Source organism: Musca autumnalis, unplaced genomic scaffold, assembly GCF_047663935.1.
Source record: "Musca autumnalis isolate F117 unplaced genomic scaffold, ASM4766393v1 scaffold_2, whole genome shotgun sequence".
Lineage (NCBI taxonomy): Eukaryota > Metazoa > Arthropoda > Insecta > Diptera > Muscidae > Musca > Musca autumnalis.
The window spans coordinates 83,548,159-83,573,925 of NW_027411755.1; the positions used below are offsets into that span (position 1 = coordinate 83,548,159).

At 35.1% G+C, this 25,767-nt stretch overlaps 1 protein-coding gene across 1 annotated transcript in view; it reads right to left on the reverse strand.

The window, feature by feature from the left end:
• The window catches only part of LOC141394178 (uncharacterized), a 322,066-nt gene that overhangs the window by 103,721 nt on the left and 192,578 nt on the right, over nucleotides 1-25,767 (reverse strand). The window lies entirely within an intron of this gene.

Sequence of the window (25,767 nt, forward strand, 5' to 3'; positions counted from 1 at the left end):
AAGACAAAATACCAAATTTCAGTCACTTCGGTGAACCAATACCGACAAATTTCAGGTGGAATTAATTATAAATATTAATAATAATAAATAATTCAAAATACCGACACATTTTATTTTTCAAACAAAACAAATCACACATATTCCAATGCTTGTATGTATATGGTAATATTCAAACAAGTTTTGCAATCGTTGAAGTTGAGGTTCACCATTTAATAAGTCGCGAACTGTTAATATATTTTATAAAATATGAATATATTTATATTAATTGAAGTGTTTTAGCCACGATCTCATAATATGGACCATAACAAATAATTTTCGTGGAAGCTGCGTTGGTGATAATATAAAAAAATTAGCAAAATGTGTTGAAGTAAACAAGTTTTTTTGTGTTCTTTCTTGATTTCTGGCCAAACCACGTAATACTCAAACCTGTGCTCAAAGAGACAACTAAAGAATACCCCTTGGGCAACATGGTTCTAGTGTATGACTTTTGACTATACACTGCATCCCCCTAAAATCGATGCTGCTATTTGAAGTTTTGATTTCAGTGTTTTTCGAATTTTTCTTATAATTAGAGGGTGCAACTAGATAATAATACAAACTAGTTTATAGGATTGTAGAACTCGCGATTCCACGTCGTTCGATGTATATCTCATGAGTGTGCTCCGTACAGCTTCCTAGTAATAGGAGTCAAAAGGCGAAATTTTGGTGCGTAAATTTTCTGAAAAAACCTATTTTTTGGCTTTAAAATTTACAACTGTGGTACAGGTACCCCTGAACCCCGCGTGATTTTAGTTTTTTTACGTGCCGGATCTAATGAGCTTTTCCACGGTCGAATCCATCCACTAAAACGCTGGATATAGATACCTTGAAAGTAGGAAAATCTGCAAAAATATATTTTGACAATTCCGCGAATTGAACCGCGATTTTCTTTGATTATTTTTGCATAAATGTAATCCTTTATACGCGACTATAATATTTGCCAAAAAGGTGTGTCACAAATTACAAAGATTCGGGAGTAATATCCCTATTTATCCCAAAATAGAATGCGGTGGCACATCCGCAGTTCTTGACGAATCTGTCTAAAATAATTTATATTGACGTATTTTTAATAGGCGGCCATTGAAATCGGATGCACCTTATAATCATATGCACATCGCGTATTTTTTGCCCACTTGAAGGTTTTTTGAATAGTAAGACGCAACTGATGGCACACTTTGGCCGCTGAATGAAACATGGGAAAGTCCATGCATATTGATAGACATGGACTCCCTGTATCCGAAAAGCACATGCACCTCAACCGATTATAGCAATTCGCGAATTATATGGTTTTTAACTTCTATGTTTTTTCTTTGATTGTAATTTCAATATTACTCTCTACTTCTTATTTCTATTGCTTATCACAGAAAGCAAATATACTTTCACGATGACTAATTATTTTTCTCGCAGAAGTTTAAGCAAAATACTTCAGGATTTGGATCGAAATTTAGCGAAATAATAGAATAACTCCCAACATTTATTTTTCAAATTTTTCGTATTTAACCAAAATATATTTTTGAAATAATTTCCAACAATAAGTTTCCGTTCTTTGTTGTTGCTGTAATATGCAATTTATAAACGCGAATTTTTATAATTTTGGTCTCACATTTTTCTACGCGTTGTCTAGATTCTGTACGTATTTTTAAATTATTTTTTTAGAGATTTTTTGGACTCTGATTTAGAATAAATAAAATTGATTCCAAGATTTCTTCAATATTTTTTGATTTTCCGCGAAAATAAAAATAAATTTAGCAACTATTTTAGCATCTATGGATAGATATCAAATGCTGCTAACGGTTCATATATACATGTTCTTATTACAACACAATAGGAATTTTTATATATTTTTTCTTTGCAAGAGAATAAACCCGCATATAATTTTTGAGTGCAGCATCCAATTTTGTGAACGCGAACAGATTTGAAACCAGGATTTTTTTCGTAACCCATGTACCAACAAGTGAGAAAAGGCTATAGTCGGTACGGGGCCGACTATGTGATACCCTACACCACTACCTCTGTGAATAATCTTTTCACTCGAAAACATTTCTTTTATGGCCTGTTTTTGACGCAAAAATTAATAGCGGTGGATATGTGGACTTTTTATACATTTTTAATGCTTTATATGCAAAAGTAAGACAAAACAAAGAATTAAAACGTAAAATTCGGATATAGCGAACATCGGTTATAAGAAACTACGTATATAGCGAACAAAGTTGTATGTTTCCAAAGAGATTTTCTTAGTATTTGTAAACACATTCAACTTCTTAAAACGACCACGATTATAACAAACAAAAATTGTTAACCCGCGAGTAGAATTTTTTACAATTTGTTTGGATTTTCAGGCCTGCTTTAAAGCACAAGCGGATAGCGACGAATGTAAGCACTGTTTCAAATTTTTTAACATATGATATTTAAAAGTATTCTTTAATAAGAAGTTCACAGACGAATACGTGTATAACGAACGCCGGATATAACGAACAACTTCTCTTTTTCCTATCCCCTATTCTCATTTTATCTATTTTATTCGTTCAAACCCAATGAACGCGGTTAAAACAAAAGAAAAACGGTTACAATGAACTAAAGTAAAAGATTTTTATAAACATTGATAGGTTTAAAATATTGATTCACGAAAAGATCTTTATAAACATTATTTTTTAAAGGACCAAATACATCACGCAATCATTATCCCTAGTTAGAACATATTACAGCAATAATTAACAAAAATGTTGATCACAACACGTCTGTACATTTTTAAAACACATGGTGAACTTTTCTTTAAAGAAAATGTCTTTTTAGTTCAAATCTGATGCTTTTTGTGTTTAATATTTCCTTCACCAAACAAAAAATTTAAAAAATATATATTTTTCTGCAAGAAGGGCACCTTCAAAAAAATGATATAACTCAAAAAACCCTTTGCTGAAGATATTCCCGGTAGAAGAATTTCGGACAAAGTTGGACAATTTTGTAAAAGTCTATAATATAAAACTATAATTTTGTAAAAAAAAAATAATTCTTAGGTTGTATCCTATATTACGATTTCTTCTGCTGCAACAAACATTTTGAAGAAAATTATTTCTTAAAACAGAAAGTTCACACCGCAACCATTCCACTGAATATCATATCTTCGTATTTGATTAATACCAATCTCTTACAAATTGTGTCTAAATTCTGCTCTGAGTTTTAATCTTTTTTAACATTTTTTATTTTGTCTTCAAAATTGTGATTATAACTTCGAATTATACCGCGAGTTTTGAATATTTTTGAAAACATTGCAAATCCATAGAATTTGACATGTTCTTTCTTTGAATCAAATTAGAAAACTCGCTTTATTAAAAGTGCAAGAATCGACTTTTTGCCTAAAAACCTGTCCAATTTACCTATAGTGCAAAGGTGTGATATCCGTCATTATTATTAAAATCGCAAAAATGAGAAGTTGGGTTTTATTAGCGACTATTGCGATATCTTCGTTGTTAGACCACCTACGACAACCTACGTAACATTGTTGTAAAGGTGATATTTTATACTTTCATTGCCAGGTTTTGCTTTTTGTAGACTTCTTATAGACGCTGAGATATTTGCTTTGGAATAAAATGTTGACTTTTTCTCCAAATAAAGTTTTTGCTCATTCCGACCCCTAAATATTATCCGACCATCATCAAAATCAATAGGCTTCTTTCTCTGTGAGACCCTCATTAACCCTTGAAATTTCGTGACGATCCGATCAAAATTGCGCCCAGTAGCGTGATTTCCAAAAAAATTAAAAAATGGGATGTATTATCGAATATTGCAATATCTCCGTTATTTGGTCACCTACGCCGACCTAGTTTGCATCATTGTAAAGATGGAATCTTCTACTTTCATAGTAAGGCTTTGCTTTTGGAAAGTATCCAAACAAAGCTGTGATATTCGTCATTATAACTAAAATCGCAAAAATGAAAATTTGGGTTTAATTTGCGACTATTATGATATCTTCGTTGTTTGATCACCCACGAGAACCTGCTTTACATCTTTAGAAAGGTGATATTTTCTACTTTCATTGTCAGGTTTTGCTTTTAGTATACCCCTTAAGAAGCTGAGATAAAGCTTTGGAAAAAAGTTGTCTTTTTATCCAAATAAGTTTTTTGCCCATTCCGACCCCTAAATATTATTCGACCCTCACCAAAATCTATAGGCTTCTTCCTCTTTGAGATCCCCATTAACTCTCAAAATTTCGTGACGGTCCGATCAAAATTGCGGCCTGTAGCGTGATTTCCAAAAAAATGGAAAAATGGGATGAATTACCGACTATTGAGATATCTCCGCTATTTGGTCACCTACGCCGACCTAGTTTGCATCATTGTAAAGGTGGAATCTTCTACTTTTATACTTTATACTTTTGGAAAGTCCCCTGCCAAAGCTGTGATATTTATTTTTATTTTATTTATTCAAATCCATTCTAGTAATACTAGGCCTACAAGACCATATAAACGTATTACTTAGCATATAAATCCTGAGTACTTAATACTACATTATAAAATATAAAAATTATTGACAGCTATAATCTTTATTCTTGGCTCCCCAGTCATAAAAATATATATACACTGCCGCTCACTTGATTAGAACCCCCCTGCAAAATTTTATTCAACCTCCATTTTTTTCTGAATTATACAAGATATGAAGTTTTTAACTTTTATTATATTTTGCTTCATGTGTTTGGAGTAAACTTAGTCATTCATTTGCATTCAAATCCAATTTATATAAAAATTATACAAGAAAAACAAAATAAAGTAAAAAATTGGAGTAAAAAATTTGGCTCATTTGAATAGAACCCCCCTATAGAACTTGCGAATGCAGATAGATTGTATTAAAATATCGATGCATATTTACTCTATATTGAAAACGAATTACTTTCAGTAATATTCAGTGAGAGTATATCCCTCCTGATTAAGGATACACCCGTATATCCTGCTTTGGCAAGGATTCTTTAAATAATCAGGTGTAATGCCAAACAACTCTGCTTCTTTCTGTCAACAAGTTTAATTTTGGAAGCGTACTGTCTCCTAGAGTCGTATATTTCACGCATAAGTCATTCCCATACAGTTTAGAGAATATTTACCACTGTAGAATATGGTGGCCCTTCCAGGATATCTGCATTTCTATTCAAATCTTTAAGCTTTGATGACTCGAAGTGTACAAAAGTTTATAAAATCGTGATGAAATTTCCACTCGGGATATCCGAAAATGTTTCTCAAAACTGCAAATGCCTGTTTTAGAATTCCTTTGTAAATTGTCGTGAGCATTTAGGGTGAAAAAAATTGACGCCCAAGTCCTTCATAATTATTAAGGACTCTCCTCATTAAGTAAACAATTGCATAACTCTATAACTATTATTTTCACGTCTATTGGATGGAAGACCATCTTTTAAATTGTTTCTGTAGCGATGAATGTGTTTTAATTTTGCTGGATCGCCCTACTAATTATCAAGGACTTGGGCGTCAATTTAGTTCACCCTAAATACGCACAACAACTTATAAAGGGGTTCTAAAACAGACATTTCAAGTATTGAGAAACACTTTCGGATATCCCGAGTGGCAATTTCATCTCGATTTTATAAACTTTTGTACACTTCGAGTCATCAAAACTTAAAGATTTGAATAAAAATGTGGATATCCTGAAGGGGGCCACCATTTTATACAGTGGTAAATATTCTCTAAACTGTATGGGAATGACTTATGTGTAAAATATACGACTCTAGGAGACAGTACGCTTCCAAAATTAAACTTGTTGACAGAAAAAAACAGAGTTGTTTGGCATTACACCTGATTATTTAAAGAATCCTTGCCAAAGCAGGATATACGGGTGTATCCTTAATCAGGAGGGATATACTCTCACTGAATATTACTGAAAGTACTTCGTTTTCAATATAAAGTAAATATGCATCGATATTTTAATACAATCTATCTACATTCGCAAGTTTTATAGGGGGGTTCTATTCAAATGAGCCAAATTTTTTACTCCAATTTTTGACTTTATTTTGTTTTTCTTGTATAATTTTTATATAAATTGGATTTGAATGCAAATGAATGACTAAGTTTACTCCAAACACATGAAGCAAAATATAATAAAAGTTAAAAACTTCATATCTTGTATAATTCGGAAAAAATGGAGGTTGAATAAAATTTTGCAGGGGGGTTCTAATCAAGTGAGCGGCAGTGTATATAAAAAAAACAAAGAAAAGTAAAATGTCATGGCCAAGTGAACAATAAGTCATACAAGTTACAATTATGTAACTGAATGATCGAAAACAACAATACGTAGTTGCGAAAAAAAGACAAAGTGATAAAATTGTATTTCAAACAGTTAGGCGTGAAATTAGATGAGCATGAAGTTTCTTTCTAAACACATTATTAGAGTGAGAAAATATCCTTAGTTCATAAGGCAGTGGATTCCAGGTACGTGCAACGCGAACTAAGAACGATCTTGCATAAGTATTTCTAATAAGTATAGGAATAATTATCTGCGGATTTCTTATTGAATGAAAAAACGTAAAGCTCGAATATAGGGACGTAGGTTTTCCAGACCTAATAATATTGTAAAAGGTTAAGAGGATACGAAGAGTTACAAAGTCAGCAAAAGAACACCCCAGAAAACGTTTCACGTACTCAAAAATATGACTTCTGCGGGGAACGTTGAAAACGAATCTCACAACCGCATTCACTGCAAACGAGCAAGTTGGATACCTACGCAGCCTGAGACAACTCCTAAACCATATAATATGTTTGACATTAGCATGGCATTGGCTAAACATTTCTTGACCCGAAGAGGCATGTATAGATTGGAAGCATATATCCTTCTTAGCAAAGACCAAATTCTTCCAGATAAAGCATCAATATGTTGTTTAAATGATAGTTCATTGTCAACTACAACAAATAAAATCTTGTGGTGCGTAACAAAATCGATATAGTTATTATGCAAACAGATGTTCATATCAGGAGCTGCGTTCTTAGTCCTACCAAACATTAAAGCCTTAGTTTTTGAAGAATTTATAGTAAGATAGTTGTAGGTTGTCCAACACAAAAATTGCTGAAGACATTCATTTATAGAGTTCTCGAACGATAACAAATTACTAACATGACCTACAAAAATCAAGAAAATATCATCTGCAAATTGAAATGTCCTGAAAAACTCAAAATCTATGGCATCACGCAGGTCATTAACATAAAGAATGAACAACAAAGGTCCCAAACAGAACTTTGCGGTATACCACTATGAAGCGAAACTGTGTCGGACTGACAGCCGTTAGCAACAACAAACTGACATCTGTCTCTTATGTATGAGTAAATAAGCTTGCAGGCAGTGAAAGAAAAATTAAAATTGTCTCTTAGTTTTGTAATCATATGAAAAAAATTTATAGAATTGAAAGCTTTCGATAGATCAAGAGATACTAAAACACTTAACTTTCCTTCATTTATATTCTGACGAATGAAATCAGTGGCTTTCAAGAGCAAATGCGTTGTGTTGTGTCCCTGACGGAACGCATACTGGGTGTCCGAAATCAAATTAGATGTGTATTCCAAAATCTGATCTTTCAAAATGACTTCTACAACTTTTGAAATAGCTGGAAGGATAGATATAGGGCGTAGGTCGTCAGGACTACGAACATTTTTGTTTTTGGAATAGGAACCACTCGGGCATTTTTCCAAGCTAACGGAAAAGTTGAAGATGTTAAAATATAGTTCACCAAATGCAAAATATATTCTGAAATATAGGGGTAGACAAGTTTTAGGAAGTGTATAGGAATTCCATCAACACCCACTGATTTAGATTTAATTTTGGTCATAGCATCAAAAATCTCCACTGCAGAAACACATCTAAATGAAAAAGAGGAAGTATTGTCACTGAATTGGGTAAGATCCAAATCATTATTTAATGTTAGATTGCCTTGCGCAAAAAAGTATTTATGTCATTTACATCGATATCAAACTCAGGGCTGGCATGCTGAACACATCCCGAGTTTTTGAGTCGTCTCCACATTTCAACAGAACTCATGCTACCAAAAAGCTTTAAAAAATATCTACGTTTCGCCCTGCGAATAACCGTCCTTGCTTTGTTACGATACCTACAGTACTTTAACCAATTGTCCTGAGTCCGAATAGACTGGAAAGCTGAATATGCCAGATCTCTTACTGACCTTGCAAACGTTACATCACTTGCTTCAAACCAATTACTTGAAGATAAATGTATTTTCTTTCTAATTACTGGCACACAAGTAAAGAGATTCGTTAGCAAATCACTTATATAAGAACACTTTATGTTTACATCTATTGCATTAAACATTGCATTACTGTCAAATGATTCAAGAAAAGAAAATAGGCGATCCCAATCTACATTGCTAAAATCACGAAATTCTATAAAGTCAGACGGACAATTGAAGCTTGAAGACGAGAGATCCAAAAACAAGGGCATGGTCAGACACAGATGGACATTGGACCTGATAAAAATGGCTTAGGCACGAAATATCACTTAAAATCATAAAATCAGTAAGTGATGTAGTCCTTCTTCCTAGATCGAAATCCGTTGGTTTGGAATTATGCACTACAGACATACTATAACGTGTACAGAAAGCTCGAAAAGCATTCGCTTTGGAGGCATTAAAAAGATTGGAGTTAAAATCTCCTAAAATTATAACATTGGAATATTTAGAGATTAAATCCTTATGATGGTGTTCAAAGCCAACTAGATTTCCAGAAGCCAAGTAGACAACGCCAAAAAGAATTTTAACATGATAAAAATGAGTTTCAATAAATAACGATTCACAACCTACGACAGAAATCTGAAATACAATTCTATACGAAAGTCCATTGCATATAAATATTCCGACACCCCCACCCCTGCCAGGACCTTGTCGGTCATTACGACAAAGCCTGTACCCGGGTAAGGAAACAGCATTATTACTAATCTCAGAAGTTAGCCATGTTTCCGATACAGCAAACATATGAAATATGCTATCTTTTAAGATTTGTCGCAATTCATCAATTTTATGATGGGGCTTGATGCTACGGCAATTTAAATGCGCAAATTTAAAATTTTGATTGAATGGATTAAGTACAGATTTAATGTAAGAGTTGTTGTTCACAACTGGACCAAGATTATCATTCAAATGCGTCATTAGGCAAGAAATAAATTTGGGAGGGGAACCAAGAATTAAAACTAAAGACTATTACTTTTAAATATAAATGCATTATAAAAATTCAAAATTAACACATTCATACAGCTGATCATTAATTTGTATAAAAATGAGATCATTATTCATTACACTAATAATACAGGAATATTTAAATGACTGGAAAAAATACTTATTTGTGGGATTAAGAAAATACTGCATACACATTACTAGGATGAAGCGCCCACTAAACCATTCAGGAGCGAGTTACACTTGTTGGCGCCAGCATACATTTCTTTCCCGTCCCGAAAAAATATTTTGGCTTTCGTCATTATAACTAAAATCGCAAACATGAAAATTTGGGGTTTATTTGCGACTATTGTGATATCTTCGTTGTTTGATCACTTACAAGAACCTGCTTTACATCATTAGTAATGTGATATTTTCTACTTTCATTGTCAGGTTTTGCTTTTGGTATACCCCATATAGAAGCTGAGATATTCGCTTTGAGAAAAAACGTTGTCTTTTTATCCACATAAGTTTTTTGCCCATTCCGACCACTAAATATTAACCGACCATCACCAAAATCAATAGGCTTCTTCACCTCCGGGACCCCCAACAACACCCAAAATTTCGTGACGATCCGATTAAAATTGCGACCTGTAGCGTGATTACAAGGTTTAGATGGACAGACGGACAGACGGACTGACGGACACATATCCAGATCGACTCAGCTCGTCGAGACATTCATTTTGATATATATAAGTATGGGTCTGCGACCATTATTTCGATGCGTTACAAACTTTTTGGTCAAAACCAACTTATAATACCCTCCCCACATAGTGGTGTAGGGTATAAAAATGGGGGATGTGCCCGCCAAAAAAGTTTTTAATTTTTTTCTATGTAATTGTAAAGGAAATTTGAAATTTACCATATGTGGATTATGTTTTCGTTTCCCATTTGGCTCTCATTTATAAACATAATTGTACACATGTACATTCAAATTAGTAATATTTCGCATAGGATACGTAACGGCAGTCGCGCGATAATTTGCGAAAAATGGGAAAAATGGATTAGGAAAAATGTGACAGATATGCTTAACTATGGCAATTCATTCTTGAATTTTGGATGAAAATATCTAATAGTCGCTCTGGAACGTCCTGAGCCATTTATACCTAAGTGACGGAATAAGTTAAAAAATTGTTTTTTATTTCTTTGTTATAGTAATTCCCATCAATTGTTTCATATTTACATATAAAATATGGAAATAATAACGACTTTATTCATTTTAGAGGGTTGTACGAATATGAACTTTGCATACTGTACATATACCCCTCTAGAGTAGTGAGGATAAGGAAACACAAAAATCATATGGGAAACCCAGAGGAGGATAGAACAAGGACACCTAGGGCAACAAGCGCATCTCCACAAAATAGGCTGTGCGGAAAGCAGTGAATGCAGAGCATGCGGAAACGTTGTAACACTACCTCTGTCATTGCCAGGCTTTCACAAATCTGAGATCAAATTAGGACAAAATAACCTTAATGAATAATCAGTAATTAAATTAATAAATAATTTATTTTATTCCAAACTATTCCAAACTACTCCTCCTAACCCACCATTTAGAGCGCACAACAGACTTCCAATGGCTTAAGTGTATGTCCATACGAACATGTAGTGACTTTCAACCTAACCTAATTAGGTTATATTTTCAACGCATAACTCTGTTTCTTGTAAAAATTGCTAATTTTTTCGTTAAAGTTAAATTTCCGTTGTTTTCAACCTATTGAGAACCGCGTATCTGAAAAATCTTCATATTAGAATATTACAGAGGGGAACAAGGAAATACTTACAAAATAGCTCACGGATTATGTTTAAATCATGTAAGCATTAATATCAACAATTTGTAGATAGTAAATATATGCAACTGACACTAATAAAAATTAGATTAAAATATTCTGTTCCTATTCATAATGCAACGTTTCTAGCTTCAACAAGTAAAAAGTCGTTAAGTTCGGCCGGGCCGAACTTTTTATACCCTCCACCATAAAATAGTCTTAAATAAAATGGAATAATTAGGGTCCTTTTACAATTTTAGGTGGAACAACTTTTCGATAATGGTTAGACTCCTACTGCCTCCCGCTATTGCTTAAATTACACTGTGAACACAAATGTTGGGACAGAGATAATTCCTTTTGGAGATGAAAGCCCTTGGTGTGTGTATATTAAAAACCCCGAAGGACAGATGCGTCGTGATTCGAACTTCCGCGTTAGAGCGTGTTGAAGTTTTGTTTGTAAACAAAGATATAACGCTAATTCCTGATGGCCCACAGGGTCTATAACAAAAATTTCATCACACCATAAGGGGGAAGTTCGACTCACGGCGGATCTGTCCTTCGGGGTTCTTAATATACTCACCAAGGCCTTTCTTCCCCAAGAGGAATTTTCCGTGCCCCAGGCTTTCACCTCCATTTTGTTGCACAGTGTTATCTGATCTAATCTAAAAAAATGTGTTCAGCTAGGTGAAAGGTACCACCTACGGGGCTATATCAAAGAGTCAACCTATCATTAAATTTTTTGGCGGAAAAGTTTTATAGCTGCAGGGAACTTCAAGAGTCAAATTGAGGGTAGTTTCATCAAAACAATGTAGACCCTCAAAAATGGACCCATGTTGACGAATTTTAGTGAAGAAATTTCGTGACCACTGAAAATTCCCCAAAATACAGTTATATGGGGGGATATACCAAAACATGGACCTGTATTGACGATTATTTTTGAATAGACAAAATTGTAGCTAAAATTCTCAAAATACCGATCATTGCAGCTAGTTCGGTTAAAAAATGCAGATAAATTCTCAAAATATCGAAAATCGTGAGATACCGTTACATGGGGCTATACCAAAACATGGACCTATGTTGACGATGTTTGGTGGAGATATTTCATGACCACTGAGAACATCAAATGTCAAATTGCAGATATTTCGGTTACAAATTGTGGCTAAAATTCTCAAAATACAGAAAATCGGGAGGTACCGTTATATGGGAGCTATACCAAAACATGGACCTATGTTGACGATGCTTGGTGGAGATATTTCATGACCACTGAGAACCTCAAATGGCAAATTACAGCTAGTTCGGTTAAAAATTTTAGCTAAAATTCTCAAAATACCGAAAATCGGGAGGTACCGTTATATGGGGGCTATACCAAAACATGGACCAATGTTGACGATGTTTGCTGGAAATGTTTCATGACCACTGAGAACCTCAAATGTCAAATTGCATTTATTTCGGTTACAAATTGTGGCTAAAATTCTCAAAATACCGAAAATCGGGAGGTACCGTTATATGGGAGCAATACCAAAACATGGACCTTTATTGACGATGCTTGGTGTAGATATTTCATGACCACTGAGAACCTCAAATGGCAAATTACAGCTAGTTCGGTTAAAAATTTTAGCTAAAATTCTCAATATACCGAAAATCGGGAGTTACCGTTATATGGGGGCTATACCAAAACATGGACCTATGTTGACGATGTTTCGTGGAGATATTTCATGACCACTGAGAACCTCAAATGTCAAATTGCAGATAGTTCGGTTAAAAATTGTGGCTAAAATTCTCAAAATACCGAAAATCGGGAGGTACCGTTATATGGGAGCTATACCAAAACATGGACCTATGTTGACGATGTTTAGTTGAGATGTTTCATGACCACTGAGAACTTTAAATGTCAAATTGCAGATATTTCGGTTACAAATTGTGACTAAAATTCTCAAAAAACCGAAAATCGGGAGGTACCGTTATATGGGAGCTATACCAAAACATGGACCTATGTTGACGATGCTTGGTGGAGATATTTCATGACCACTGAGAACCTCAAATGGCAAATTACAGCTAGTTCGGTTAAAAATTTTAGCTAAAATTCTCAAAATACCGAAAATCGGGAGGTACCGTTATATGGGGGCTATACCAAAACATGGACCAATGTTGACGATGTTTGCTGGAAATGTTTCATGACCACTGAGAACCTCAAATGTCAAATTGCATTTATTTCGGTTACAAATTGTGGCTAAAATTCTCAAAATACCGAAAATCGGGAGGTACCGTTATATGGGAGCAATACCAAAACATGGACCTTTATTGACGATGCTTGGTGTAGATATTTCATGACCACTGAGAACCTCAAATGGCAAATTACAGCTAGTTCGGTTAAAAATTTTAGCTAAAATTCTCAATATACCGAAAATCGGGAGTTACCGTTATATGGGGGCTATACCAAAACATGGACCTATGTTGGCGATGTTTCGTGGAGATATTTCATGACCACTGAGAACCTCAAATGTCAAATTGCAGATAGTTCGGTTAAAAATTGTGGCTAAAATTCTCAAAATACCGAAAATCGGGAGGTACCGTTATATGGGAGCTATACCAAAACATGGACCTATGTTGACGATGTTTAGTTGAGATGTTTCATGACCACTGAGAACTTTAAATGTCAAATTGCAGATATTTCGGTTACAAATTGTGACTAAAATTCTCAAAAAACCGAAAATCGGGAGGTACCGTTATATGGGAGCTATACCAAAACATGGACCTATGTTGACGATGCTTGGTTGAGATATTTCGTGACCCCTGAAAACCTCAAATGGCAAATTACAGCTAGTTCGGTTAAAAATTTTATCTAAAATTCTCAAAATACCGAAAATCGGGAGGTACCGTTATATGGGGGCTGTACCAAAACATGGACCTATGTTGACGATGTTTCGTGGAGATATTTCATGACCACTGAGAACCTCAAATGTCAAATTGCAGATAGCTCGGTTAAAAATTGTGGCTAAAATTCTCAAAATACAGAAAATCGGGAGGTACCGTTATATGGGGACTATGCCAAAACATGGACCTATGCCCATATCCTTTGGGATATAAGTTTGTTGATCACTAGGAACCCTAAGTGCCAAATTATAGCTAATTCGGTCTGCAAATGTGGCGAAGAACGTCAAAATACCTCAAATCCGGAGGTACCGTTATATGGGGGCTATACCAAAAAGTGGACCGATATAGCCCATCTTCGAACTTGACCTGCCTATGGAAAAAAGACCCTCGGGTGCAAAATTTCAGCACTCTATCTCAATTATTGCGGACGCTAGAGTGATTACAACAGACGGACAGACAGACGGACAGACGGACATGGCTAGATCGTCTTAGAATTTTATCCTGATCAAGAATATTTATACTTTATGGGGTCGCAAATGATTAGTTCGATGTGTTACAAACAGAATGACAAACTTAATATACCCTCCATACTATGGTGGAGGGTATAAAAATTGATGCACTTAGTCTTAAAGAGACAGTTAACTACTAAAAATCTGGATATAACACAAACATAATGTAAAAAATCATAATTCTGGGCCTTATTTATATAGCGAGGGAGTGAGTTGCAGTTGTTTTGTCTTGCTAAAATATGGGTATTTCTTTTAAGTACAAAAAAATATGGATGTTTTCTTCGGGGTATGAAGAACATTTTAATGCTGAAAACCCGAACAAAAAGTTGATTTTTACAAATATTATAGCGCTAAAACTAAATTTTATGTGTCAGTTGCAAATGTTTTGTCCGATACTGTACATACATAAATTGTACTCTTAAAATGATCCAAATTAATTGGAATTACCTACAAGTGTATATTCATCTACTACCACTAATATATCCTTTGATTTTGTTTTATACTGTTGTATATTATCTCGAGACAAAGATAACGCAAATTTATATCAAATTTATTAACAACTTGATCGCTGTACTGTAGCAAACGCATGTTGTTTGTACACCCAATACACAGAATAGTAGGCATTGATAGAAATGAATCAATGGTCATAAAAAACAAAAAACGCGAAAGGCAGTCATGTTGTTTAATTGCACATAGATTATGGGATTCATTTCAAAGATATGTTGGTGCAAGTACATAGATATGTGAATTTGTATTAACATACGTATGTATCACTGTGAATACGAGGATAGTCCGATAGTTGATATAAATTTGGATACTAGTTCATTATACAACTTTTTGGTTGAATTTGTAAAACGAAGAGTATGTAATGTTATTGATTTTTTCAAAATGGTTATAATTATTAAAACAAATAAGTACGAAAACTAGATAATCACCCAGCAATCAGTTTTTTGTAAGACCTTACTAATCTCTAAAATAAGCATACCGCCCTCACATTCATACAATTTGCCATATCTATACCCCAGCAAAAAATCTAATTATCAAATAACGGGTTAGAATAGTAGTTTTTGGTAGACATAACTACCAAAATAAATCAATACACTGACATGTCACAAGAAAGTAGTTCTTGAGGGACGTCCAAAGTCGATAAATATGTTTAACAAACAAACGTTATATGTTTAGAACATTTGAGCTGAATTTATCATAATTTGACCACGCGCCACATTTTTGTTTTTCCGTTGTTGGGTTTGAATTTGCGACTTTGTACTTAGACACACACACCCTGTGTCACATTAGCATTAACCCAGCAAGCATTTTTTATCGCACATTACCCGAAGCAGTCACTCCCAGGCGATAGAAACACACATCGCGATCTCGCATTCTAATCAATGAAGGCTAACCGTTCAGTAAGAAATGAACCACGTCCACGACACTACTTGTGAATGCCGCTTTCGAGACTTTTAATACCCTCCACCATAGTATGGAGGGTATATTAAGTTTGTCATTCTGTTTGTAACACATCGAACTAATCATTTGCGACCCTATAAAGTATATATATTCTTGATCAGGATAAAATTCTAAGACGATCTAGCCATGTCCGTCTGTCCGTCTGTCTGTCCGTCTGTTGTAATCAGTCTAGCGTCCGCAATAATTGAGATAGAGTGCTGAAATTTTGCACCCGAGGGTCTTTTTTCCATAGGCAGGTCAAGTTCGAAGATAGGCTATATCGGTCCACTTTTTGGTATAGCCCCCATATAACGGTACCTCCGGATTTGAGGTATTTTGACGTTCTTCGCCACATTTGCAGACCGAATTAGCTATAATTTGGCACTTAGGGTTCCTAGTGATCAAAAAACTTATATCCCAAAGGATATGGGCATAGGTCCATGTTTTGGCATAGTCCCCATATAACGGTACCTCCCGATTTTCGGTATTTTGAGAATTTTAGCCACAATTTTTAACCGAACTATCTGCAATTTGACATTTGAGGTTCTCAGTGGTCATGAAATATCTCCACGAAACATCGTCAACATAGGTCCATGTTTTGGTATAGCCCCCATATAACGGTACCTCCCGATTTTCGGTATTTTGAGAATTTTAGCTAAAATTTTTAACCGAACTAGCTGTAATTTGCCATTTGAGGTTTTCAGGGGTCACGAAATATCTCAACCAAGCATCGTCAACATAGGTCCATGTTTTGGTATAGCTCCCATATAACGGTACCTCCCGATTTTCGGTATTTTGAGAATTTTAGTCACAATTTGTAACCGAAATATCTGCAATTTGACATTTAAAGTTCTCAGTGGTCATGAAACATCTCCACTAAACATCTTCAACATAGGTCCATGTTTTGGTATAGCTCCCATATAACGGTACCTCCCGATTTTCGGTATTTTGAGAATTTTAGCCACAATTTTTAACCGAACTATCTGCTATTTGACATTTGAGGTTCTCAGTGGTCATGAAATATCTCCACGAAACATCGTCAACTTAGGTCCATGTTTTGGTATAGCCCCCATATAACGGTAACTCCTGATTTTCGGTATATTGAGAATTTTAGCTAAAATTTTTAACCGAACTAGCTGTAATTTGCCATTTGAGGTTCTCAGTGGTCATGAAATATCTCCACCAAGCATCGTCAACATAGGTCCATGTTTTGGTATAGCTCCCATATAACGGTACCTCCCGATTTTCGGTATTTTGAGAATTTTAGCCACAATTTGTAACCGAAATATCTGCAATTTGACATTTGAGGTTCTCAGTGGTCATGAAATATCTCCACCAAACATCGTCAACATAGGTCCATGTTTTGGTATAGCCCCCATATAACGTTATCTCACGATTTTCGATATTTTGAGAATTTTAGCTGCATTTTTTAACCGAACTAGCTGTAATGATCGGTATTTTGAGAATTTTAGCTACAATTTTGTCTATTCAAAAATAATCGTCAATACAGGTCCATGTTTTGGTATATCCCCCCATATAACTGTACCTCCCGATTTTCGGGAATTTTCAGTGGTCACGAAATTTCTTCACTAAAATTCGTCAACATGGGTCCATTTTTGAGGGTCTACATTGTTTTGATGAAACTACCCTCAATTTGACTCTTGAAGTTCCCTGCAGCTATAAAACTTTTCCGCCAAAAAATTTAATGATAGGTTGACTCTTTTATATAGCCCCGTAGGTGGTACCTTTCACCTAGCTGAACACATTTTTTAGATTAGATCAGATAACACTGTGCAACAAAATGGAGTTGAAAGCCTGGGGCACGGAAAATTCCTCTTGGGGAAGAAAGGCCTTGGTGAGTATATTATGAACCCCGAAGGACAGATCCGCCGTGAGTCGAACTTCCGCCTTATGGTGTGATGAAATTTTTGTTAGAGACCCTGTGGGCCATTAGGAATTAGCGTTATATCTTTGTTTAGAAACAAGGATATAATGCTAATTCATGATGGCTTACAGGGTCTCTTGCAAAAACTTCATCACGCCATAACGCGGAAGTTCGAATCACGACGCATCTGTCCTTCGGGGTTTTTAATATACACACACCAAGGGGCTTTCATCTCCAAAAGGAATTATCTCTGTCCCAACATTTGTGTTCACAGTGTAATTTAAGCAATAGCGGGAGGCAGTAGGAGTCTAACCATTATCGAAAAGTTGTTCCACCTAAAACTGTAAAAGGACCCTAATGATTCCATTTTATTTAAGACTATTTTATGGTGGAGGGTATAAAAAGTTCGGCCCGGCCGAACTTAACGACTTTTTACTTGTTAGAAGTTCTTTTAGCGATAAAATTAGTTGTGACGAAAAAAAATATTTTTTTATTTAGTCTTTTATTTTTCTTTTTCTTTGTTGTTTTAATTTTTTTATTATTCAAAGTATTTTTCCAAAGTACATACGTTTTTTAAATGTGATGTTGCGTGGCCTGGGAATCAAACTCATGACATTAAGAATGCAAAGCGAACATGCTTACCACTGTACCACCGTATCGTATAAAAATCAGATAAACTAATGTATTATATTAGTTCAAAGTTGTACACGCCTTTAATGAACGTAAACAATCGAATTGTCTGCATAGGCAATAGAATGTGTCTGCCCACGCGATTGTCGTAAGTAGCATTGTTAGTGTAAACAAGCAATAATCGCATTTCTATCTTCGTTTCTGACACTATTAGTAGTTATTCAAGAAGATCAAAATGGGATAGCAATGCATTTGTTATTGTAAGCTGATAAAAGATCGCTATTTTATAGAAAAGAAACTCACTCCCAAAAGCTTGGAGGGTCATTACTTGTAAAAATTAATAGTGATCATCAAGCATGTTTACATTATATTCCAATGAAGTGGCTATTTGTCGCATGTGGTTTCCAAATATTTGCTGGGATGCAACACCCAATAAGCTATCAAATTTTCCACAAGACTGTGATTCGAAAACATACAAGCATGTATATCTAATCATGTGCGTAAAATATATCGTCTGCTCCGTCGAAAAGGTCGTAAGTCCCTTTCAATAAATTTTTCAGGAGGAAGAAAAAACATTCCAGCGCTTTCTGTATTAAAGATTTTATTATGGTGGTAAAGGCAGAATTCTTCGTTTATTTATTCCGCTTCAATACCTGTACTTTGTTTGATAAAAGTCCGTCGCGTTTGGGAGATAATTGGATGTCTTTGGACTTACGACCTTTTCCTTGTACAGTTTTGTATTTTTGTAGGGACTTACGACCTTTTCCTACATTTTACGGACGTTTTTAAAATAAAATATTTATACTTTACAAAACAATGTGGAAATGTTATTATACCCTACACCACTATGTGGGGAGGGTATTATAAGTTGGTTTTGGCCAAAAAGTTTGTAACGCATCGAAATAATGGTCGTAGACCCATACTTATATATATCAAAATGAATGTCTAGACGAGCTGAGTCGATCTGGCTATGTGTGTCCGTCCGTCAGTCCGTCCGTCCGTCCGTCCGTCCGTCTGTCCATCTAAACCTTGTAATCACGCTACAGGTCGCAATTTTGATCGGATCGTCACGAAATTTTGGGTGTTGATAGGGGTCCCGGAGGGGAAGAAGCCTATTGATTTTGGTGATGGTCGGATAATATTTAGGGGTCGGAATGGGCAAAAAACTTATGTGGATAAAAAGACAACGTTTTTTTCCAAAGCGAATATCTCAGCTTCTATAAGGGGTATACCAAAAGCAAAACCGGACAATGAAAGTAGGAAATATCACCTTTCTAACGATGTAAAGTAGGTTCTCGTGGGTGATCAAACAGCGAAGATATCACAATAGTCGCAAATTAAACCCAAATTTTTATTTTTGCGATTTTAGTTATAATGACGAATATCACAAATTTGGCTGGGGACTTTTCAAAAGCAAAGCCTGACTATGAAAGTAGAAGATTCCACCTTTACAATGATGCAAACTAGGTCGGCGTAGGTGACCAAATAGCGGAGATATCACAATAGTCGGAAATTCATCCCATTTTTCCATTTTTTTGGAAATCACGCTACAGGCCGCAATTTTGATCGGATCGTCACGAAATTTTAAAAGTTAATGGGGATCTCAAAGAGGAAGAAGCCTATTGATTTTGGCGAGGGTCGAATAATATTTAGGGGTCGGAATGGACAAAAAACTTATTTGGATAAAAATGCAACGTTTTTTCCAAAGCTAATATCTCAGCTTCTATAAGGGGTATACCAAAAGCAAAACCTGACAATGAAAGTAGAAAATATCACCTTTCTAACGATGTAAAGTAGGTTTTCGTGGGTGATCAAACAGCGAAGATATCACAATAGTCGCAAATTAAACCCAAATTTTCATTTTTGCGATTTTAGTTATAATGACGAATATCACAGCTTTGGTTGGATATTTCTACTATGAAAGTAGAAGATCCCATCTTTACAATGATGCAAACTAGGTCGGCATAGATGACCAAATAACGGAGATATCGCAATATTCGATAATACATCCCATTTTCCATTTTTTTGGAAATCACGCTACTGGGCGCAATTTTGATCGGATCGTCACGAAATTTCGAGGGTTAATGAGGGTCTCACAGAGGAAGAAGCCTCTTCATTTTGATGATGGTCGGATAATATTTAGGGGTAGGAATGAGCAAAAACTTTATTTGGAGAAAAAGTCAACATTTTATTCCAAAGCAAATATCTCAGCGTCTATAAGGGGTCTACAAAAAGCAAAACCTGGCAATGAAAGTATAAAATATCACCTTTTTAACAATGTAACGTAGGTTGTCGTAGGGGGTCTAACAACGAAGATATCGCAATAGTCGCTAATAAAACCCAACTTCTCTCATAATGACGGATATCACACCTATGGTTGGGGACCTTCTAAAAGCAAAGCCTGAAGAAAGTAGAAAATCCCATCTTTGAAATTATGCAAAGTAGGTTGGCGTAGGTAGTCAAATAATAGAGATATCGCAATAGTTGTTAATGCATCCCTTTTTCCATTTTTTCTGCAATCACACTACAGGTCGGAATTTTGATCGGATCATCATGAAATTTTCTCACAGAGATAGAAGACTCTTGATGTTGGTGATGTCGACAGTAGTCAAATATAAAATTAAATATTAATTATTTTGATTCAGTTCACCTTAAGTCAGGTATAAAAGCCAGATAGGTGAATACTTTCGTATGACGAGATAAAGCAATCTAGCTATGTTTGTCCGTCCATCCATTAACAACTGTAATAAAACTCCAGGCCTCAATTTTGGACTGATTGGCACGAAATTTTGTGGAGAGGTCGGGTTCCGACCAGAAGTGACCCCATTAGATGTTGGTTATGATCGAAAGGTGTGAAATGAACCAAATCCACAATTTTTTTTTGCAATTTAACATGGTGATGAGATAATTACACTGCACAACACAAAAAATAATTACAACACAATTCGGCCAAATTATGAAAGAGGACCGAAAAAAGAAGACAAGTGTATCGGCGCTTTAAAAGTTTAGGTCGGGAAGTAACCTAAATAGGCGTGGCAAGTTCCGCCCATTGCTACATGTTTTGAAATATTCGACATCATATTCCTTGGAATCCTTGCATTTTAGGTATAAACTGTCTTTGGCAATATTACTGAAAACAATGCGGGGTATCTTTATATGAAAAAATTAACCTTCATGCGAGTCGTAACATCCATGATTTTGGCATGGTCCTAAATACTATAATAATGGTAGCTACTCCTGCTCTGACAAAATTGACTGAATTGACCCTTGAAATCCAAGTAACTAGCCATATCCTAACTAAAGTTGTTATGATCATTCATAATACACACATGTATGTAATTTCTAGGGTCAATTCAGTCAATTTTGTCAGAGCAGGAGTAGATGCCATCATTATAGCAAAAAACAATGAACACAATATCTGTTATAGTTTCTAATAAATGACTCTTTCTATCTCCAGAAATTTTCAAAAATTAAGTGTTTTCCAAAATTGGGATACATTTTTCGTCTTTCAGAAGTTTGACCTACGGCATAACAGTCCTTCCGGGTTCGTAATATTATCTTCATCGATTTTCATCGCCAAAAAGAATAGTTCGCCCCCAGCCTTTGACATCCATATTTGCGCTTATTGATATTTTTCCTCAAAAACGGTTTAACAAAACGGTTTTTTGTTTTAACACTGCAACTAGCAAAGTTTCAGTCAACGAATTAATTTCATTTGATTGACAACTCTATAAGCATTTTAACGGTATACATATAAGTTTAATCGGTTACTTCAAACCGGTTCAAAATCGGTTTTAATGTCGGAATATCCGGATCAAAAATTGAGATAACCGGATCTATCCTCCAAAAAAATTTGTTATTAACGTGTTCATCATTACAAGAGCTATTTGTGGAATAACCAATTTTTATGTCTACATACCAGTAAATAACCAATGACGAATATACAGAAAAACAAAACATAGTTTATTTCTGAACCAAACCCGATTAAATGTCAAATAGACAATGAAAACGGGACAAAATCGATTAGTTGTCAAAGAGATCCGTACCTAAAATCTTCTGAGCAACATTTTTGTAGAATATTTGGATTCTGAAAAATCTCATCTTGTGGTACTTTCACTACGGTTCAAGAAATAAAGGACGAAAAGGACATGAAAGGCATTGAGTTAGAAGAATGAAATGTTCTACAAGAAGATTCGCCAATCGATTTGACTGAAGACATGTCACCTCAAAACGATGCTACAACAACGCCAAACAGAGATATGGAGCTATTTTCCCAATTATTATAGGGAAAAATCAAAAACTTCATCGCGCGATATCTCAGAAACTTGATCTAAGGCGAAAATTTCCTTTTGGGTTCTTAGTACACCCATCAAGGGCTTTCATATCCAAAAGAAATTTTCCACCCCCCAAAAATGCTTCTGCAGAGTGTAATATAACCATTGCACTTACCCGTCCGTTAGAAGGTATTACTTCATTGAATTCAGAATACAAACTAATCTCGTTATGTGAATAAATGTCCCTAGAGAAACCACAAATTACCAGTTGATAAAGTTAAGTAAGATATGCCACAGTAAAAAACAGTAAAAGTTTTGATTTTGATTTTTTTTTACAAAAATTTTCAATATATGCTTCTGCAGAGTGTAATATAACCATTGCACTTACCCGTCCGTTAGAAGGTATTACTTCATTGAATTCAGAATACAAACTAATCTCGTTATGTGAAGAAATGTCCCTAGAGAAACCACAAATTACCAGTTGATAAAGTTAAGTAAGATATGCCACAGTAAAAAACAGTAAAAGTTTTGATTTTGATTTTTTTTTACAAAAATTTTCAATATATGAGGTATTTGAACACATACGGCATCACAATTTGTATCAATGAAAATGCTAGAAGTCCATCTTTCATAATCAGTTCGCTTATAGGGGAAAATAGGTTTCAAATGTAAATTTTCGTTGCAATATAGAATTTATCAATTTTTGTTCAAAAATTTGGTCTACAGGCTCCGCCAAATATCATCCAATTATCATCCAAAGGTGTAGGCTAGTTCTTTACATTGTACCCCAACCATTATATCTGAACTACATTATCACTAGTATTCTTTTAAAGTATACATTTTCCTGTGGACTTACGACCTTTTCGTACTCAAATTTGTACGTTTTGTGGACTTACGACCTTTTCCGACAAGGGCAAAACATATAGAAAAACGCGACATACTACCATTTTCTTTGCATCATACGACGTGTTTTGACTTGTACTATCATCCTGTAACAAAAACGCGATTTCCAAAAAAAGTGGACTTACGACCTTTTCCGACGGAGCAGACGATATTCCAAAGCAAAAAAGTTCGGGAAACAAAAAATAATGCTAGCTGCTCTGTTTTTCCATTGGAACACTAGAATACTAAAATATGTATGTACTAAAATCATCTACTGATTCATGAGCTATGCAAACAACAAGAGCATCAATATTGCACAGGCAATAAACGACAACGACAACTTTATTTGTGAAATGCATACATACTGTGAAGGAATCTTGAATGAAGGTAGAAATATTATTATTGAGATAATATTTGGGATGCAATCGAAGAACTCGTTTAATTTGAGGGGCTTTATAGTTGGGGAGAACATATTCGGAATTGACTCATTGTGGTAATATTCATAATTTAAGACATTCTATTTCGACTAAAAAACATATAGATATGACCATGATTATTAAAGGGCAGTATGTTCGGCATCGATGTATGCTACTACTTACTTAGCTGGCTCATTAAAGAACATTTGTTACATAAGCTGAACTAATAATACATCTCCCTTGCTCTCTGTTTGTTGCTTTCTTTTCCCCATCTGGGATATGAATGAAGTTTTCTGACGTTGTATTTTACTTGTTGGCTCCATCGAAGCCTTGGCCTTCTAGTTCTGCCTGTGCCGCCATTCGGCCCGTATTTACACGCCTTTTTGGCGGGTTCATCTCCGCTCATTCTTATTACTATTGGCGTAAATTGTACCATTTCTTTTAACATCTGCATCTCGTATAACCTTTTCAGTAGTATGTTGAATAAGTCACACGAGAGGCTGTCTCCTTGTCGGAGAGATTCCTATTTTAACTGAGGGCCGGGTATCAGTTAAACTCATCTTACAAAGCCGAATGAGCTTTGCCGGGATACCAATTTTAGACATGGCTTGGAATACCTTTGAGCGTAGGGGACTGTCGATTAGAGCTGACAAGCTACCGATATTACCAACCTTACATATTTTCGATAATTCATTTCAAAAAATTGATTGCTATCGATTTACCATTAATTTGTCATCACCATTAATTTGGAAATAAAAATGGCGGAAATGTCTATGCTTTTGTTGACATTTTGCACTGTAGCTCACAGAAATATAAAGGAGAAAAAACAATTGCTTTCATTTGATAAAAATACACAAAAATAAAATTTTCAGGCATCTACAAAACCGAAAAACCGCGTAATTTCTATTCATTTCAATAAATTTTAGTTTAGGGGTATTTAATCCGAAAATATCGGTAGACAAAACTATCTATCGATATTAATTTTTTAAAAAATAATCGATTTGTTGCCTGCTCTACTGTCGAAGTCTGCTTTATAATCGATAAAAAGGTTGTAGGTGTCGAATTCCATGGGTCTTCTCCATGATATACCGCAGGGTAAATATCTGGTCGTACCAATGCGTCTTTACATCTTGGTCAAATATAAAAGTTATTGTAAATGGCGCTAAAATCTTCCAATTTTAATATTTTGAAATTTTTATTTTAATGCCAAATTTCTCTGATTTGTAACCTACTAATAAAGATGACCACCAGAGACTAACATTTTAAAAATAAGAACACGCAAGACTTGAACATATAAAAAAGCCTCCAAATATTGAACGACATTCTTTGAACCAAATGAGATATTGCCACTATAGGGTATACCCCTTTTTGACATTCTCATTTCATGCTATGGCAGTAGTTCACCATAAATTCTCAGCTCTTTTTTAGAAAAACCAAAACTCAAATCAAGCAGACCGACGCTTATCTTAGTTGCAAATATTGGCAGCGTTGTCTTCATCATCACCATCGTCATTGTTGTTCCCATTTTTTGTTCTTGTTGTCGTAGTCATTTTCGTCGGCATGAATGAAAGCCTATAATGGTTGAAAGTGTTATTTGTTAGCATTGCATTGTCATAAGTTGCTGCAAAATTGTTGTGTTACTAAACCTGCTGAGATTCAATACGCTCGCGTCTTCCTTCCGCCTGTGTCATAACTGCCAGTTTCAAAGCGGCACTTCATTCTAAACATTCATTCCCTGCCCATGGACGCATAGAACGTCCGTCCACGGTACATCTTGTTTAGTATTAAAATGCGTTGCCATATATTCGCATAAAAGCATTGTAACTCAGAAATCA